The 14,219-nt window shown below is 48.5% G+C and overlaps 1 protein-coding gene across 2 annotated transcripts in view; it reads right to left on the bottom strand.

The window, feature by feature from the left end:
- PRICKLE2 (prickle planar cell polarity protein 2) overlaps window positions 1-14,212 on the bottom strand; it is a 155,951-nt gene extending 141,739 nt beyond the window's left edge. The window contains exon 1 of one of the 2 annotated variants that reach the window (XM_025199000.1): window positions 14,150-14,212. The gene's annotated coding sequence lies outside the window, so the exon portion shown is untranslated. Of the gene's footprint in view, window positions 1-14,092 lie in introns of both variants that reach the window. The other variant, XM_025199001.1, reaches the window with a different exon arrangement.
- Window positions 14,213-14,219: the final 7 nt, after the last annotated feature.

Raw genomic sequence — 14,219 nt, 5'->3', positions numbered from 1 at the left:
AGCAGGGAGCCCAGCACACGTTTGCAAAAAACAATGGATTTTCAACTGAGGTCACATCAACTCCTACACAAGAAGCTGCTCCCCAGATTGCAGCATATGATTAACCTTGCATGCAGCAGGTGGGGATCAAATCCAAAAAACCCTCAGGGCGGTTTCAGGTGTGTGCAGCGCCATGCAGGGGAAAAAAAAACAGGCATCAATTCGCGGGAAAGATGGTCTGCGTTGCAAGACCCATTCCTGCACGTCCCACCCCTAACTTAGCTTCCTTCATGTATCAGACAATTCTGCTCAGGTTACAAATTCCTTCAGCATTACATAGTAACCACAAAGCCGTATCGTGTTGGGTGCCTTGCTTACTAAATCATCACCACGGATTTCCTGTGCGATAACTATGAGATTGCTCATAACAGAAAAAACTTAAATGCCCAAATGAAAATTGTGAGTAAGCCACGACAAAACTATCAGCCCACAACTCGAGCTGAAGCTCTCTGGTTTACTTCAGCTTTTTGTTGTACTTACAAGACAGGAATTCCTATACGGCTATGTTCAATCAGTGTTTAATTGATTATTTAAAAAGTGAGTGGCTGGTACAATAAGAATGGATTACCAAGAGAAAGAAATCTGTTGAAAACAGAAAGCACCTAGGGTGATTTGCTAAAGATGGCAGCCGATGAAATGAGTTGGGCTTCAAAAAAGCTTGTGCTCTCTCTATATATACATTTTATTTAGTTAGTCTAGCTGACTTCAGACTATTGGAGCTAACTCATGCTCTTCATTAAAGGCGAAAAGCAACCTCTGCAAAGGCTGAAGAACACATCATGGGGAATAAAGTAAAGGTACAGGCCAGATCTCTGCAGGTATAAATCAGCATTCAAGGCAGCCCCGGCTTACATCAGCTGAGGATCTGGCTCAGGTCCACTTGCATCTTAAGAAAAAAGGATCCCAATTCCTTACCAAGGGCTGCAAAAGGAAAGACTTGCCAGGAAAAATAAATCCCCCCTTTTTTTTTTTTAAAGATTAATACATTTGAGTTTTCAGAGCCCTACCTCTCAATGCAGGCCTCTCCACAAGCCTCCTATTAAAGGTGTAGGAGTTTCTCTCAAGACGTAAGTGCCAATTATGGCTACAGTCTCCATCACAGTGGAGAAAACACAGCTAACGCCGAGCGCTCGGATGGTGCTTTACACAATCCAATTACTGCACAAAGATCCATTAACTTTCCCAGCTGCCCTCTTCCCTTTCTGCTGCTGGGGAAACCAGTGCAGAGGGGTGATTGCGGGGTGCTGTGATCCAAGAACAGGCGTCGTACCCCGTTGAAAGGACACAACGCACACAGCCTCCTATGTGGTCGCACATCCAAGCCAGCCTCGACCCTGCCTAGCCAAGATCATGAGTACGAGATGCTGGCTGTCCTCGGCGGAGCAGGATTGAACCCGAGAGTCTAATCCACGCTGAGTGATCTGCTATTGATGCTAAACTACTACTGAGTATTGATGACTACTCCTACCCGAGCTACCCACTTTCAAGCCCGCTTAGATACATCCGCACCATCCTGTTGCGGCTGCAGTATGCCGGTATCGGTTATATAGGTGCAAGTTAGGACTAAGACCAGGGGTCTCCTGAATTTAATCCCACTGTCTCATAGGCAGCCTCTGAGGCTAGCCAGAACCTCGTAGCCTTGCACTTCTAGATCCTACAATGCAGTCACAGAGCTGCATGCCCTTTGACCAAGGGTCGCTTCTGCAAATTAAAGAAAATTAAAGACAAAAAAAGTCACGCAGCTAAGGATAATAAACCATGCATGCATTGCACTGAGCCACAAGGCTGAAAGACATCTGCAACAACACAGCTTGCTGGCTGGCATAAGGAAGGTCAACTCAAAGGCCAACAGAAGATGTAGGTCTTAACACCACAGCCTGCAGGCAGCCCAACCTGGACTCTTATCACAACCCTGGAGGATGCTGTTATCCGGATAACTTCCTGGACAGCAATCCAGAGACACCATGTGCATCACATATCCCTTACAATTTAAAGACAACACAGGTGGAGAGGGAGCATCTGAAAGCTGGGGAATCGAGATGGCAGTGAGAACGCCCCGGGGAAGCTACGACATAGTTGGGAGCTGGATCCAGAGCACCCAGCATCTGACTGAGGCCTGCAGAACAAGACTGTCCCTCTTCTACGGAAACAAGGGACCTTCAAGTCGACAGAGGAAGCCTGAAGTCTGCAAAATTCATCCCATCAATCTGGCCACAAGAGCACCCGACAATCCTGACCCCTTCTCCCAGGCTTAAGGAGAGACTTGGAGCCCAGCTCTGCCCAGACGCACCAGTTTTAAGCCAGCCACGGCACGACTCTTCTGAGTTATTCCCAACTTTGGGCCGTGCAAGTGAACGACGGATCAGGCTAGGGGCAAAGGTGCCTTTTCACTGCTCTGAAAGAGGAGGGGAGTTCGCTCCGGCTCTTATGATGCAACTGGTACATCGGTGTGATCTTGCAGTAACACAAAAGTAAACTGCTGTAACTTTAACCCCGACCAAAACAGGCTTTGGGTTGCAGCAGGTCTGCTCCCTGCATCGCTACGGAAGCATGCAGAGGAAACCGGTACATCTCAGCAGCCCGTATCGGTATCCTTTGCTATCAGTGAAATTGCTACCTCTGTCTGCCCCTTCGCTTACATCAAAGGCTTTCAAACATCTCCACTGCATGAACTACACCTAAACAGACAGGCTGGATCAGGGATCCTCCGCCTGACAAGATCACGAACCATTAGACATTCACCATCAGCATCACATCTCCATGGCAACAACAGCAACTGCTTTCAAGGAAAAGTGATATGGGAAATTATTGAATATCTGTTTGCGCACTGTACCACCACACCTCTCCAGAGACCTCCAACGTGTGCTCCGGCCAGCTCCAGCAGACCAGAGTTGGAGAAACATTGCTTTGATTAACCGAGCTGTTTTATCACAAGCAAATGGAGACTACCTTTCCGAGGCAGGTGCCGGCAGGAAGCCCCAAGGGGCAGGGGAGCCAAGAGTGAGGACGTGGCTCTCCCAGCATAAAACCACCTGATGCTCTTAACACCCCTTGTGTGGTTGCTCCTGACTTCCCAAGTGCTAGTCACTCGCACGAGCGCAGGGCTGCCCGCTCCACATTTACGGTGACATAAAAGCAGATGTCTGCACTGCGAGAGGAAGCCACTCGCCCACCGTACAAATCCCTCCCTCTCCGGAGATGGCCAACTGTGGTTAGCCATCCATTGTCATTCTGTGATTGTATAGCATCTCCCAAAACGGGACTTTGGTCCTCACTTGGGGACTCCACAGGATGCAAACAAACCCCGCGGCTGGCAGGTAAAACTGGATGCCCTCTCAGTCGCTCACAGAAAGCATTGCCTCTGGTGCAAGGAGAGACCTCTGTAGCAGGAGTCAAAACGCAGCTGCCTCTACCCCTTTGTGCATGGTGATCTGAGGCCATAACATCATTACTGCAGGAGAACCGCAGGACGAGAGGCATGCATTTGCTGTAGAAGTGATTGCATGGGGAGGCAGCAGCAGCCGGCGATTGCTGAGAGCCAGGACTCTGGTGAGACGCCGCTGTTAGAAAAGGCACTCAGACCGAGCGGTCAGAAGGGCAGAGCTCTCTGGGGCATTCAGCTGCCACAGCAGGGGTTGATGCAGCAAAGCCTGATGCATTTGGCTGGGATGATGTAGCTGGGGCTGGTCCTGCCTGGAGCAAGGGTTGGACTAGATGCGACCCCCTGAGGTCCCTTCCATCCCCCATTGTCTATGCCCTCGATGAAGCATTGCTTGTTTTATCTATGAAGCATCTTAACAAGAGCCCCAGTGACAGATCACAACCCCACTGCATCAGGTGCTGCACAAACACAGCAAAAGGACAGTGGGCTTCCAGTTGAAATAAAAAGGCCCAGGATCACAAGTGAGGCTCACACTTTTGGGGATGTTACCTTAGGAAAAGCTGCTCTGAACTGAAGCATCAGGGATCCTGAGGTCCCCTGCAACCCTAATTTTGGGCTTGGTGGCAGCCTATAAGTACATCAGGGGTGTGCATCAGGAACTGGGAGAACGCCTGTTCACCAGGACACCCACGGGAAGATAAGGTCTAACAGTCACAAACTGCTGGAGGACCATTTTAGACTGGACATAAAGAAAAACTTCTTTACCGTCCGAGTCTCCAGAGTCTGCAGTAGCCTCCCCTAGAAGTGGTGCAAGCACCTAACTCTGGAGACCTTTAAGAAACGCTTGGATGCTCCTCTTGCCGGGGTGATCTGACCCCAGCTGACTTCCAGCCCCCGGGGCAGGGGGCTGGACCCGATGATCTCACGAGGTCCCTTCCAGCCCGAATGTCTATGAAGACTGTGAAATTTTCTGTGATTGTACTCCAGATCTTTACACCGCCCAGCCTGCAAGCTGCATTGGTCTTGGGCCACGACGCACCAAGCAATTTCAGTTCAATTCGCTCCCACATTTGCAAACAAAACTCCAGGCCGGATGGGGTAAGGCCGCAGAGCTCCAGAGATTTCAAGGCTGCCATTCCCATTCACAGGAGCCTGCGCCTGTTCTACGTTAAAAAACTCCCTTTGTGGCCACGCAATCATTAAGATGGTCAATACTTAGTTAAAAGGTTAACCAGGCGCCCTGCCAACTAGTCACCTGAAGCAGATAGCATTTCGCTCTCTGCAGGCTAGCTGTGAGCAGGGGCAAATTGTTCCAGAAACACAATACGAAAAGAAAGCGCGTTGTTTAGTCTAGCAGGAAAGCGATATAAGATTACCTCCGAATTTATCATATTTTTCCATCCTTCCCCCTCAGGGATCAATTTTATTCCTTAAAAAAAAAAACAAAAAAAAAAAACAACCCCTCCTGCATCCGTACGAGCTGTCCTCAAACCACAGGCAAAATCGACCCGCAGAATATTTACACGTGAGTTTTCTAGGTCTAAGCACCACGTTAGACCCACGATGTACAGCGTAAGATAGCCCAGGCCACTTCCTCGGCTCCTGTAAACTCCAGCGGGGTCACAATGCCAGCTGCAGATCCGTGGGTCGGGACCATTGTGTCCATGTGAAATTTAATCACGTAGCTCCTCAGACCTCTTTAATTCCTTGCAACATAATCTGGAGCGACTTGTAAAGGAGTCAAACAAACGGTCTCCTTGTCTTTGTCCAGAAACAAGCCCCTACGTCACCTGCTCTCTCCCGTATCACAGACAAAAAAAAATTAAGGAGCTTATTGCAGACCTTCTGCCAGAGGCAACGTGGTCTCCGATATATTAACTCTCTATTAAAATGGAGAGGGCGCCTTTCAGCCAGTGCAAATAGAAAGCTTTATCAACTTGGGTATTTCAGGAGCCATTTCAGTGACAGGGTACGGGGATATTAAAGGACTACCCTAAGAGTCACTTAGCAGAGATTATTTGCTTGACTTTCATGAAAGGAAGGGACTCAGGGCTCAGGGCCTCCCGGAGCTACTCCCTGCTGGGCCACGTCACGTGCGTGATGCGAGGCAAGGCACCGAGGCCCAGCTCCTCCAAGGTCTGTAGGTGTCTAGCTCTCAGGGACATCAATGGGATTTCCTCCACGCTAAGGGATAAAAGGGTCTTCCAACATTTGAAGCCTGATTTGCACAACATGAACTATCGAGCCTAATTTGAACCTTTGCACAACATGAACTATTCCAACCAGGACATCTTACAAGTCCTTCAGCTCTCCTGTGAAATGTGAATTTTCATTTCCACCCAGGAGAAATGTTACAACCTTTGCATCCTCCTATGCCTGAAGACAGGGGTGTGTGCCCGAAATGTTGCAAAAAAAGCCTTTTTTTTTTTTGCGCAAAGATCTAGTTGGGCTAATGAAAGATATCACCTCTGCCACAATTTCTGATTCTTCCTAGGGAGTAGCTGGTTCATGCTAAGTGGCCAGCACACGGTCCATCTCCACTCACATACAAAATAACCCATGATGCTTGTTCTCCAGTGGAGACAAGGCCTGACCGGGATCCTCAATGCAACTTAGCTATCAACCACATTTAGAGCAGGTCAGCCTTAACGCTGCTTCTTCCCACCTGAACACACAGGCAGAGCTCATAAAACCAACTGGGCCCCAATCCTGCAAGCACTTTGGGATGTCTTTTTACATATGCATGTGCACGGGACCATTGCACTTGCGCCCTTCAAGTGAGGTGAATGCACAAGTAGGCTGGTGAACGAAGCCATTGAATTGCACAGACGAAGGGAAAGCAAACTTATCCGCCACAACAGAAGGACGGCAAACTCTGACTGTCTGACCTTTCTGAGGTCTCAGCAATGGATGGGTCAATATTACAATAACCAAAGGCAAAAACCGGGACACTTTTCCCAAGGGCAGAGTGCAGCGTTCAGTTAAAAAATATATCCATTTACCTCTTGATAACTCTCTTACTCTGGACATGACTGTTATTGCATCTCAATGCTTCTGATGCCATTGCGGGCTTTGTGGTGCGCACGCAGAGTTAACAAGAAATCACCGAGTACCAAACCAGACTTGTATGTGGAAAGCGATAAATTTTCCCCTTGGGGGTGAGCTGTAAGTCTTGCTGTAAAGTCAATAGGGCAAAGTGCCTGGGCATTTCTATAATCATAAATGCAAATCATCTGACTACCTGTGTACATCACCTAAGGCGTACAGTGCATTGCTAGCGGTTGTGCATTATGCATCATATGGCAATTTGTGTTTATCTTGCAACACAAGGGCCAGCTTGGGCCCTCTTTGAAAAAAAGAAAGCAAACTACAGGTCAGTGAAAGCCAAACCGGCCACTGCTCCACAGGGAGCTGCAGTAAAACAGCCAAAGCCCCGGTGAACAGGGTGTGGTAGCCTCAAAATATGGGGAAAGCAAGTGGCCCTCTGGTCTGCTTTGCAGCAGGAGGCAGGCTGGCCTTTGCAGAAAGCCAGGCAGTAATGCCAGTCTCATGCAATGGGACAAGCACTGGGCCGGGACTCTGGAGACTGGTGTTCATTCCTGGCTTTGCCAGCTGTCTGCTGGATAACTGGGAGAAGTCACCTCCCCATCAATGCTTCAGCTTCTGCCAAAGGAGATAACGACACCACCCCCTCTCTGCAAAGTGCTTTGAAAGCTATAATAAAGCACTATACTTGATGATGATTATTAGCTGTGCTTCTAACATGGCTTGCTCAGAAGGCACGAGGCCCCAGTCAAGCTCCTGGGTGACCCCAACTCACCGCCCAGGGGTGGCAAAGGACAGAGTGGGAGGACAGAGCAATTGATGCTGGTGGGTTTATGTCCCCTGTACAAGGTATAACGCGGCTCTCCACAAGACAAGCCTCCTTGACCCACTCCCAAAGACGGGAAGACCCTCCGAACAGACCACCGGCCCAGGGCTTGGCTTTGGGGGATTGGCACGGGACGATAACGACTCTGCTACCTTGCACCACTGGAGCGAGCAGTAGGTTTCGTCTCTTCAGCAAATGCTCCGCTTCCCTCTTTTGCCCATTGCAGGAACCGTTAACACATAACCAGCGGCTTAAAAGTCACGCGATGCAAGTGCTGGGAACAGAAGCTCATTCAGGACAAGTCTGGGTATCGGTATTTCTCCTGCCTCCAGACCAAAAGCTTTAGGAATAATAAAGCAAGGATGGGCAGAATATCTGAATCCTAAAGGAGAGAGGCAGACAAAGCATGTTATTCATGAAAGGGAACAACTGCGAGCGTCTGGGTGAACGATACATACGCTAGTAAAAACGCTGGAAACATATGGAAGCAATAAGCTGTCCTTTTCCCGCCCCCCCCCCTGAAAGCAGGGACAAATGTTTCAGGAATTGCTGTTCCTCATCCATGTGCTACACTGCAAATATTGCTGTTTCTGCTCTTTGGGGGTAGTACAGTACCAGTAATCCAAGCGAGGACCAGAACCTGTCCTGGGACGCATGTCTGCATGCCACTGACGTCCTCAAGCATGCCTCCCCGGGGGTGGATCTGGCTCCGGATGCCTGTAGACTTGGGTTAGGGACTAACAGAAAATTACTCCTGGCGTTATTATTAGTTCTGCTATTTTAGGCCCTCCCGGGGATGGGACAGGGGGTTTGCTGGGCAGACCACAAGACAGACACTCAGTAAGACAATCCCTACCCTAAAGTGTTTCCAATCTAAAGGAGCAGGACTGGGAAGGAAAGAGGGACAGAGAAAGGAAAGGACTTTCCAATGTCACCAGCACCCAGGGCTCCTGCCCTCCAGGCCAATGCCTAGCCACTGACTCACTGCTATAAATCTGCAATGCCCTAAGGCACCATCCGCCTTATTAGCCCTACCCACAGGATGTCATTCATTAACACTGAATACGGCCACACCAAACGCAGCGACTAACAAATAGCTGGCCTCCTCTTAAGTATTCTGCTTTAAAGTACACAACTACCAGGCACAAGCAAATAGAAGCCAAAACTATGGAACAATTTCACTAGCTCAACCCCTAGTTCGTTGCCACATGATTTAGGGGCTGGGTTATTATAGGGTACACATAATAAGCAGAACCCCCCCCAGAAGATAACACCGCCGGCAAACACATGACGCCAGTCAAAAACAATATTAGTGATACTTAACATGGTTGTAAAGTGGAAGAATAACTATGGCAACAAACATGTCCGGCGAGAGTTTGGCTACCTTTGCACAACCTCTCTTATCTGCCTGTCTCTCGAAGTCCCTACTAAAAATAATAATAAAAAAAAATATATATATAAATCAGTAGTGATAGACTAATAGACTCGGTGAAATCTCTGGCATTTCTTCCTTGTTGGGGTCAAAGCCCTGCTTGGGGGGGATATTATTGGAGGGGAAGCACATAGGGAGCTGAGAATAAAAGCCTTGTTTGAACCGATGCCGACTGGTTCTGCCCGGTTCCGACCACTTTGAACCGGTTCCGGATCCGGTTCTGACCTGTCGGAACCAGTTGCATCCTGATGAAGCCTGTCGTGACCTCTCTGGACCAATCGGATCCTGATCAAACCAGTCGGGACTGGTTAGAACCGCTTCAAACCGGTCGGGACCATTCAGATCTGGTTTAAACCGGCTGTAGCCGCTTCAAACACAAGCAGGTCAGAACTGATTCAGACTGGTTAGAACTGGTCAGAACTGGTTCAAACTCAAACCGTTCAGAACTGTTCAGAACTGGTTCAAAGCTTTATTATCTTATTCAAAGCGGTCAGAACTGGCTGCAACTGGTTCAAACTCAAACCAGTTAGAACTGGTTGGAACCAGTCGCACAGGTCAGAAGTGGCTGGTACTTTTTCAGTCTCGAACCAGTCGGAACTTAGTTCAAACTAGTCTGCAGCAGTTCAAACCAGTTCGAAGTGTCAGGAACGAGTTCCAACCATTCAGAACTGGTTCAAACCGGTTGGAGCTGGTTAGAACTGTTTGGAACAGGTTCAAGCCAATTGGAAGCAGTTCTGACCACTTTGAACCAGTTCCGACCGATTTGAATCAATTCCAACTGGTTTTAACTGGTTCCCACCGGTTTGAACCGGTTCCAACTAGTTCAACTGGTTTGAACTGGTTCCAACCGCGTCTGGTAGCATCAAGACAATATTCTGGCGGCTGTCCCTACACTCTGTGGTATTGTCCTCTATCAGTGGGGGCCCCTTTTTGGCAATGTGCCACGTATCAGCCCCAGACCCTCCTCGAGTCCCATCCAATCGCTCTCCGTTACTTTGTCAATTGCTTTGCTTTCTGCTCCCTAATGTGCTGCTCTGCTTTCTGCTCCCTGCCATAGCTGCCACTGCGCTGCCTCCCTCCTGCCCGGCCTGATGCGTGCCATGCACAGAGGTGGCCCTTACCCCTTGTAGTAGCCATGCCACAGGTTAGCCCTCCCTGTCCTATACAATACATTGAGACAAGGGCTGATACCTGTCCACCTGTAAAGTTATTTTTAATTCTTCAGACTAGACTCTTCTAAGGGCTTGTCTGCCCAAGGATGTGACCCCATCATAAGCTGTGGGTCAGGCGTGGAGTTTATGACTATTGCCTCCTCTGTAGGCTCGGTGAAATCTCTGGCATTTCTTCCTTTTTGGGGTCAAAGCACTGCTGGGGGGGTTGGAGGGGAAGCACACAGGGAGCTGAGAATAAAAGGCTTGTTTGAGTTGCGAGAGGCCATGTGCGAGGAGAGAGGAAATACCTGCAAACAAAGTCTGTCTGGGGACGGTCAACACATCCCAACAGGGTAACATGCAGAAGCGTGCGTGTTTGCAGTCAACACTGGTGCAAAGTTGGCACGAACGGCAATATCCAATGGATCTTTAGCCGGGGGGAGGTCGAGACGCTTTCTTTCTCCGTCCCCCCATGGCACAAGCAGCTGGTTTCATTCTCCTGGCTGGAACACATTTGTCACCTTTCAGGTTTGCATATTCATACTAATTGCATTAGGAGGCGGCTATAAATTCCCTTCCCTTTTCTCTCCTGCGACCACCTCTTTTGCAGGCTTTTCTCTGGAAGACATTATGCAAAAGACACTTCTAATGGCCATTCATTCACTGAACTCCAGTGACAGCTTTATTTAACGCCAAAGCTGGTTAACAAGCTGAATAGCGGGCAGTTTAATGTAATGCAGATCTGATTAGAAAACAGCCACCGGACTTCCAAGGAGGTGGGGATTTTATTGAATTTGATTTTGCTTTCCTCACACAATGCCACCTTTCAAGTGCCACCGATATTAATGAGGATCCTGGTATTTACATTAATTTTCCGTCCTCGAGAATACAGCCCCACACAGATCCAGTGCTTCACAGCTTCCCATGATAGAAAACCCATGCTACTGCAGAGTCACTTCACTGTTCAAGACCAAGAGGAAATTGCGGGTTGCACAGTCTGATAGCTGTGGCTTTGCAACACTGCACTGCTGAAATCACGTATCCCGATGATGGATTGAATTTAGACTTTTTTTTTTTTTTTTTTTTTTTTTTTTAAATAAAGCAATCTATTTTTCTGCTTTTTTGGCTAAATCATGACAAACTGGAAATGTAAACTCTGAGCGGGCCTGGGATGAGTATTGCACAAAACTTTTATGGAGTTCAAGTGAGTGTTATGGATGGAGGCCTAGTTGTTAGGGGCTGGAAGGGACCTTACAGATCATCGGGTCCAGCCACCCAGCACTTGGGCAGGAAAGACTGCTGAGATCAGGCGACCCCAGCAAGGCGGGTGTTAAGAGGCTTTCGTATTCCTCTGTCTCGATTTCATTGAAATAGTAAAAATATAGATGTATTAACACAAAAAGTCCCTCCTGTGAGTACTGTGTGTTCAAAGTACTCCTTGGAGCACGCACTCATAATTTAAGAACAAAGTTGATAACTCTTATAAAACCAGGATTTATTTTTTTTAAGTCACAGAGCGATCCTCTTTCCTTTTAAATCATTTTTTTCCACATTGTCAGAAGAGGTTTTATTCCAAAGCGGACATAGCTTTGAGGAACGTCACTTATTTTTAAGCGGTTTCCCTGGATCAGGAAGTACGCTGATGTTTCCAAGAATCGTAATTTCGGTCGAAGATCAAAACGACCTCCACATCTGAGAAAAGCGCCTTTTAAATGAGTGGAAAAAGCCAAGAAACCTTTGATATCTGACAACGCAACTTTGCCCCTTGAATGAAATGGGCATATAGATCCAGCCTAAAATCGTGGTCAATTAGAAAACACACCATTTTGCATAATTGCATAGACACCGCACCATGCTTGCATCAGCAAGAGGGATGAATTCCTCCTTCAGTGTCTGCAAGCTTATAAATTCTTTTCTCCCCGAGGTACGGCGCAAATTCCCATCTTTGAAGCGCCAAGTCCAATTTACATTTATCAGCAAAACTGTACTGTTAAAGGATTATAAAACAGCTTATGAATCTCTAGTGGTTAATTGATCTGTGCTTGCACCCTTAATCCATGCAGCCCTTGAAAACCAATTGTTTTCTTTCAATTTTATTCAGCACTTTAATGTGCTCAATGCTTGTAAAACACCTCCCCCCCGCACTGGAAAGGGTCTCTTCTCCAATGTGTGTGGGTGACCTACAGAAGTAAGCACGATTAATATTTGCCTACTTACACGTCCCTAATGGGAAAACAGACCTTTCAGCGGGATAAAGGGACGTATATCTTCTAAATGATTTGCTTTTAAGTAGGAAAATTACCTTATTATTTGTATATTTAGACTATTTGCATGTGCAAATGTGTGTACACGCACCCATCCATGCTTTGCATAAAACAGGAACAGCCAAGGAGTGCTCGAACTCCTACCCAAGGACGACTCCAACAGACAGGGCCAGACAAAGTACGGAGGGGCAAAAGCCAGCACCTCTTTCCCCTGGGGACGCGGCAGTAGCAGCTAAAACACGCGGCGTCAGCTCAAATGCAGGAGAGGTGAGTCCCCAAAAGGCAAGCTGCCTTATTATACGGCAAGCCACGAGGGCAGGGGGCATAACCTGGCCTATGGCCCTGCTCTTCCTCTACGGTGGGGTAAGCAATTTAAAATCAGGCCTTCTGTGTGGATGCAAGAAGCTGCTCTCGCTCCTGCAAGAGTCTGCAAACCCTCACGTCCAGCCACAATGTACGCCTCACCTGGAGGGCCGTGCCCAGTTTTGGGCCCCGTGCTTCAAGAAGGATGTGGACAATTGGGAAAGAGCCCAGCGCAGAGCAACCAAAAGGATTTAGGAGCCTGGGACGCACGAGGACAAGCTGAACAACTCGGGTTATTCAATCTGGAGAAGAGAAGACCCAGGGGGGATTTGATAACAGTCTCCAAAGACCTGAAGGGCGTTAGAGAGAGGACAGAGACTGGCTTTTCTGCATGGCAGGCAGGAGCAACAGCCTCCAGCTTCAGCAAGGGAAACTGAGGCTGGAGATGAGGAGGAACTTTCTGACCGTGCGGGCGGTCAAGCATCTGAACAGGTTGCCTGGAGAAATGGTGGCATCTCCACCCCTGATAACTGCCAAGAGCCCGCCGGGATGGCTTAGTCAGGGAGGATCCTGCCTTGAGCAGGGGGCTCTCCTAGACCACCCGGCCAGGTCCCTCGCAGCCCTGCTGCCCTACCATCGGACAGACTGCGCTGGCGGGTCTCCGGCTGCCCAACACTGAGGCGTTATTAAAAAAAAAACTGGAAACCTGCACCCTGCACGGTGTGTGTGCGTTTTAACATTTAAAAGGTCTCTCAGGCATTATCCACTCGGGGGATAACGCCAAGCACCAAAAAAGCACTTTTCTTCCCTTCCCCAAAAAGGGGGTACAACCAAAAAAGCACTTCTCTCCCGTTCCCCGAAAGGGGTGCAATCAAGAAAGCATGTTTCTTCCCTTCCCCAAAAGGGGTTTAATCAAGGTATAAAAGGGGTACAATCAAAAAAGCACTTTTCCTCCCTTCCCCAAAAGGGGTACAATCAAGAAAGCATGTTTCTTCCCTTCCCCAAAAGGGGTTTAATCAAGGTATAAAAGGGGTACGGTCAAAAAAAGCACTTTTCTTCCCTTCCCCAAAAGGGGTATAATCAAGGTATAAAAGGGGTACAATCAAGAAAGCATGTTTCTTCCCTTCCCCAAAAAGGGGGTACAATCAAAAAAGCACTTCTCTCCCGTTCCCCAAAAGGGGTGCAATCAAGAAAGCGTGTTTCTTCCCTTCCCCAAAAGGGGTATAATCAAGGTATAAAAGGGGTACTGTCAAAAAAAGCACTTTTCTTCCCTTCCCCAAAAGGGGGTGCAATCAAGAAAACACTCTTCTTCCCTTCCCCAAAAGGGGGTGCAATCAAGAAAACACTCTTCTTCCCTTCCCCAAAAGGGGGTGCAATCAAGAAAACACTCTTCTTCCCTTCCCCAAAAGGGGGTGCAATCAAGAAAACACTCTTCTTCCCTTCCCCAAAAGGGGGTGCAATCAAGAAAACACTCTTCTTCCCTTCCCCAAAAGGGGTATGGTCAAAAAAAGCACGTTTCTTCCCTTCCCAAAAAGGGGGTACACTCAAGAAAACACTTTTCTCCCCTTCCCCAAAAGGGGTGCAATCAAAAAAGGCACAGGCGAGTAGGAGAAGAGCGGGAGGAGCCGCCGGCGGGCCCTGGCTGCACACCTGCTTATCTCAAGGGGTGGGGGGGGTGCGACCCCCCCGGCGGTCGGTGGGTCCTACCTCCACTTGTGCAGCGCGAAGCCCGGGCACTGGTCCCCGCAGGCGGTGCAGGGCTGTCCTCGCTCCGGCT

Source organism: Alligator sinensis, unplaced genomic scaffold (genome assembly GCF_000455745.1).
Source record: "Alligator sinensis unplaced genomic scaffold, ASM45574v1 scaffold469_1, whole genome shotgun sequence".
Classification (NCBI taxonomy): domain Eukaryota; kingdom Metazoa; phylum Chordata; order Crocodylia; family Alligatoridae; genus Alligator; species Alligator sinensis.
Note: the sequence above shows the minus strand (reverse complement) of the source record. Positions and strands in the feature narration are given on the sequence as shown.